Here is a 6,241-nt window from a genome sequence, read left to right on the forward strand (position 1 = left end):
AATTTATTAACTAGAAATACAACAAAGTATTATGATGTAATAAATGAATTTTAATTATGAAAAGACAAAGCTAAAAATTACTTGCTAATAAAATAACAGAGTTGAAGAGATTATTTCCTTCCTCCTGAAACCAAAGTTGACGGATAATATTAAGACAATCTTCCCTTAAATCACTCCTAAAAATCCATAGGAGTTGATTAATAATATTTAATAAGATTGGAGAGAAAATCTATTAAATCAATCTGTGTAGGAAAAAATGAGTAGAAGGACCCAAAAGATTTAAGGAAAAAAGAAAATTTACTTTTTTGAAAAAGAAAGAAAAAAAATAGAAAATCTTAGGCTATTGAATTGGCCTATCATGGAAGGTTGGAGGCAGGGAAGGAAAGATTTGCTAGGGAAATAAGGCATAAAATACCTTATCTGAAATCACAAGAAAATGTTAATTCCATTGGAGATTAGTCTCCGCTCAGGCAAACGGGTGGTTTAATTCATGGTTGGGTGGATAGTGTGCTTCCGAAGTACAGTTTCTATAACCTGTGTATGTTATTTCTATGAATGAAATGAATTCAGTTAATTTTACAATAAATAAATAAAACGTGAATGATATAAATCTGGTATAGAGTATTGTACATTTAATAACTAATCCCATTTATATTTGAATTTGGGGTTGCGGTCAAAGGGGATGTTGTGAAGCTAAATTGATCGCGCTGTTGGTATTGATACAGTGGTTAACTCATATATGTGAATGGAATAGCATAAACTTAGCTCCAGGTGTAACATAAATAATTAGGGCAGGCATTTTGTAAAACTGGGCGGGAGGAAGAAGTAAGATATAGTCGTTCTAACCAGTAAATGAAAGAAAAACGAGGCTTTCCATAGTGTAAAATGAATACCTCTATAAATGTATAGTAATTTGAAGATTTGTTCAATCTACAATTATTCCTATTGGGAAGCAACAAAGAGAAACAAGCTTGTTACCATAGGAAATCATCGAGATGAAAATAATCCCTAGACGAGTAGAGCAGAGGTTTGAATTGAATTGATTCGAAGGATCTGGAAGTGATAAGGGGCCTAAGGCTGAAATCAGAATCAAAGTGATTGGAAGGGCCACGAGAAGTTGAAACTTGACATACTGAAATTATTCACACTGATAGTGTAGAAAAAAGAAAAATAAAAGAGGTAGTATTGTTATGTAGAGATATAACTAAATGAACAGAACACGTTTGCACCAAGAAAATCTTATTGGTGATGCAACAGTGATAGTTCATGTGATCTATTTTAAAATCGTAGGATTCAAACTACATATTCAAGGATTGTTATCTATGTCTTCGTCAACAATAGTTGAGTTAGCAGTAGTAAAGATTAGATATGCATAGTTACCTAGAAGTAAAGATTAGATGTGCATAGTTACCTACTTCGCCAGTTGGTGATTGACCTTTCTAATATAACACACGGACGGTGATATCCAGTCAAGGAATGGTGCCCAGCTAAGTTTAGCTCGATAGGAAAAGAATGTAATTACACCATTGTTCTATCCATTCAAACCATTCAGACAACTTGTAAAAACAAACAACATTGCTCCCATTATCATACCAAGATTTCACAAGAACGAAATAGTAAACTCGATAGCTCTTCCAAAAACATAACTTATTTAACATACAAATCGCTATTATGAAGAGTAATAATGTGAAAGAATTCCAACACAAATGAAATGATCACGAAACCCCATCGAATGGAGGTATAGAATTAAATTAATACCATGCACACTCAGTAGCTTAATTTATTACACAATATGAGAGTTTAAAATATATAAATGGAGGAGTACATTTCGCATATGAAAACTAAGGTGAGCCGAACTCTCTTAACAAATCTCGAATAATAAATAAGCCTTCACTACAGTTGGGGAGGTCGACAATGACCACCGAGTAACTCTCAGCCTATCGAGATAGACCCAACATCGAGTCTGTGGCACGAGCAGGGCATCTGAGAGTTTAGCAAAGGAAAGAACCAACGTTTGATCCAATCTATGTCAACATGGTTGGAGTTAGCGGTTGTAAGGATATTGCTCTATGCAGCATGGAGACAGGGTAATGATATGTGATCATACCTATAACGTAGAGAAGGAAATTATCAGAAAAATTACATGAAACAAAAATGTAGACAATAGATATACCATTCTGAAATTACCTTTTAGTGGCAGTCGATCATAGAACGAGTTTCATCGTAATTTCTAGAACACTTTTGAGAGAGAATTACCGAAAAGCCAATAACCAGAGCCAAGTAAATAAAAATGTACAAGATCCAGGGAAGAAATAAGTTGAACATGCTGAATTAGAGAATATACCTACTCATACCGATGCATTGAAGGAAGAAATAGCTATGATTCTTCAAATTGAAGAAGTAACTGAAAGAGAAGGGGTCCCTGTAAAAACGAACATGAATCCATCAGAAAGATAAGAAATGGAAGAAAAAAGAAAAAGAGAGGAGAGGGAAACAAATATATAACGAAGGTTATAAATGAGCGTGTAGTGACAGAAGTCTATACTGTCCCTATAAGTATATTGTGACCCGGTATGGAGCAACAGAGTTACATGTCTGTGAAAGAGGAAGGGGTCCATTGTTATATTCAGGATTTCCTCGAGATGACTGGAAGTATACGTGCTTCAAACCTTCTACCCAACCATAGTGAACTCAGACAAGGGAAAAATGTATAAACCCTTGAAGTCAGAGGAAAGGATAAACAAATTTATTAGCACATCCTGGAACTGGTATGGAGGGAGACGAACTTGATCACGGAGCAAAGCATAAACATAACAGTTTGAGATATTCAGAAAGGAACGATAAATACATTACCAGGGAATGTAAGAACTATAAATAATGTCACACTAGAAGGCAAGATTCCTTACCTAGCAGTTGAAGAGCAGTATCTGTTCCCATGATCTGGTAAAATTCTTTTCTAGTAGCCGAACGCTGGTAGCGACCGCCATGACTATCAGACGGACAGTGTTTCACAATAAGAAAAAGGAGAAAATGGGTTGGACCCCTGGTGAATAGATAGAGTTAGCGTTTCTTTAGCGCAGTTTCCACAGTTTGATCAACCAAATGAATCGCCACTGTTCATACGGGGAGATCTGACAACCCAGGTGAATATCACGTGAACCATGGCTACATTTCCACCATTGAATCGCTCGTAGTACTGACGACCATAGGGGCCACCTGTGGGTGGGTTAGGTGACTGTTACTGTATAGTGTACACGTAAATGACTGGAACCCACCCCTTGCAAATTTAAAATATTCCATCACGTTTATGTTATGACCAACAAGGTAGGCAGAAACAAGATGAGTTAATGCGTGAAATATACCCATGAAGAGGAGTATAGCATATAAATCATTCCAACTTCAAACATGTTTTCCTAGAATCACCCAAGGAGGAAATAATCTTGACGGTGTTATAGTTTGCGCCAATACCTCAACTTAAGACTTAGGACATGAAGACACCTATAACTAATTAACTAAACAATTTAGGTTATTGTTTAAAGAGTTGTAATGAGATAGACATGTACTGATTTAATAAAGGTAATTGTTAAAGGAATTAGGAATATAGTCCAAGAATGGGTGTGATTGGTTTATATATATATAAGTGGACTTGTTACACCTTCATAACGTCCTTAAATACTTTCCTTTCCCGGTCGGATACTTGTTTATGAATTTAGTTGTGCCCCCTAACCCTGTATTTTACTGTAATTTTGTCTAGATTAAGATTCTTATTTTTCTTAACAAAATGTACAGGATTCATAAATCATTATAATCATTATTGGATGGATTGTTATTTTCTTTTGGGTTTACCCTACTGTTCAGTCACGGAAAGAATTGAGTATATATGTGTCTTTTGTCGGTAAATTCTATGACTTAAAATAAATGAATTTTAAATATTTAAATTTCTCACTATTCTTTCTACACAGTCCAACGCTTACCAAGTCACTATATTAAAAGTAAATTAAATATTTTCTTTTCTATGAGAGGTATTACAACTTCTTAATCTAGTCATCTCCTCCCCTCTAGCCATTTCCTCCGCCTTTCTATTCAACAAAGTCATCCATTCTCAACTCTCATTCAAAATCTTCATGCTTGGCTTCATGTTTCATTTGTTCCTCGTGATGAGTGGAGTATACAGCTAATTAACATTTGTTCCTTGTGATAAGTGGAGTATCCACCTAAATAAAAAATAAAAATATTTCGCACACGCAAAGCTTCATTTGTTTCTGGTGATTAGTGGAGTATTCATTTGAATAAAAAATATTTCACACTACCAGTTTTTTCTAAATGCAATAGAAATATTGACAACATAATCAATTTTAATTGTGAAAACCTATTAAGATTTAAAAAATAATAATAATAGTTATAATATAATAAAATAAAATAAAAATGGGATCATAGTAAAATATTTGAATATGTAGGAATGAGTAGAATTGACATGGATTTGAAAATATTTTTGGGCAACTCAAGTCCCAATTATTTATGCATTCAAAGACTCAAATTAATAATGAAAAAATTACTAATGATGTGGGTATCTTTCTTAAGCACTCATTCGTGAAGAGTCCAAACACATCAAATATATGAAATTATAATTTTATTTTTTTATTTTTTGCATTACAAAATAGGGTTTGACATGATCTTTTTAAACTTTTTGGTAAATTTGTGGTTAAGATGGATCTATATTGGTGACACTTACTTTAAGTGAACATCAAAATATTTTATTGGTGACTAAGAGTAAAAATGAAATATGTTTATGACATCTTGTTTCATATTGTATTTTAATATTTATTGATATTAATACTTTTTTAATTAAAACTAACATAATATGCATATTCATTTTTTTAATGTTAATAATATTTTTTTCTATATTTTGAAAATAAGGCTTTTATTTTGAGAAAATCTACCCTTGCACCACACTGAAACTTCAAATTTTCATATTTAATATTAGATAATTGAACAAAAATCAACCATCAAATTAATAGTCAGTTTATAGTTAATAATAATTTCAAGTTAATAGTGAGTTGATAATTAATAATAATTAAAAAAACTTAATTCATTGTAATTCATTTTAATTGTTTTTCTTATGTGTCCTGGTATCGAAAATATCGAAAGAGGGAGATAGACGAAATGCACTCTCTTTCTTCATAAGGCAAAAGTTGGTTTAAAGGGAATTTGTTTTAATTTAAAGGGAATTTGTTGTAAAGACTATGATCATTTAAATGGCTTCATAAGCTTCTTATTATGGAAAAGGATATCCTAACGATGGTTTGTGTAAGGCCTTCGAGTTGCGGGTGCGACAGGCGCCGGCGAGTCTTCGTGCATGAGGGCACGAAACGACAATGCGACGGAGCTGCGGACATAATGCGACGATTGGTGCGACAAAAGGCGAGACACTTATGCGACTAAGTGTTGAGCGACATATATATATATATATATATATATATATATATATATATATATATATATATATATATATGCGATGGATTAAGACTTGAAGCCGACTTGTGTAAAAGTCTTATGGGCGCATGTTAGTGGTTTTGGGGGTCGGCCAAGGGGCTGCACACCCCATGTAAACCCACACTAAGATGGATATATATAAGTGGAGCTTAGAGCTCATTTCAACAACACATTCCTCTCATCTCTTCTACGCATAAGATCAAGAGGAAAGTAAAAGTGCGCAGAAATAAGGGGAGTTGCGCATATCTCATGCGCTCCACTTGAAGGTGCACTTGAAGGTTATCTTGAGTCGGTCGAAGAGTGGGCAAGGTGTGCCCGGGGTGCGGTGGATGTGCAGATTTGTGCAGGACTTGGTGAAGAGGATTTAAGTGGCTCGGGTGAGCACTACTCTTTGTGCAAGGGTGCACATGTATTGTAAAAGGCAGGGTTGCCTCTCTGTTGTAATATTTGGCTAAGTGTAGACTTGGTTTGGCAAGGCACACTTGTACATTGTAAAACTAATATTCTTAATATATTGTCGAGCAGACTCGCATTATGGGGAGTTGCCCCTCCCCTTTATACTTGTTGTAATTGTTGTTGTTCTTGGTATAATTGCATGATGATAATGAATGAGTATGGGCTTCATTAAGTATAAAGGATAATTGCAAGTTTACTTGGTTGCGAAACACAAGCTAAGTAATGTTAATGTGAAAGTAGGCGTAGTCCACGAATGTTAGTATTGGTGAAAAGAAAGCGTTCGGTGGTGCCG

General features: G+C 34.4%; 1 long non-coding RNA gene across 1 annotated transcript; it reads right to left on the reverse strand.

Annotated features, from left to right (window-relative positions):
* Positions 1 to 1,743: 1,743 nt before the first annotated feature.
* Positions 1,744 to 3,041, reverse strand: LOC149203188 (uncharacterized). Its single transcript, XR_016253607.1, has 3 exons — positions 2,907 to 3,041; positions 2,345 to 2,422; positions 1,744 to 2,107 (listed from the first exon to the last, which is right to left on the reverse strand). It is a non-coding gene; the product is annotated as an uncharacterized LOC149203188 (long non-coding RNA).
* Positions 3,042 to 6,241: the final 3,200 nt, after the last annotated feature.

The sequence above is a fragment of the Pinus tabuliformis genome, chromosome 2_1 (genome assembly GCF_031772625.1).
Source record: "Pinus tabuliformis cultivar Carrire ecotype Pingquan chromosome 2_1, CPIR1, whole genome shotgun sequence".
Lineage (NCBI taxonomy): Eukaryota > Viridiplantae > Streptophyta > Pinopsida > Pinales > Pinaceae > Pinus > Pinus tabuliformis.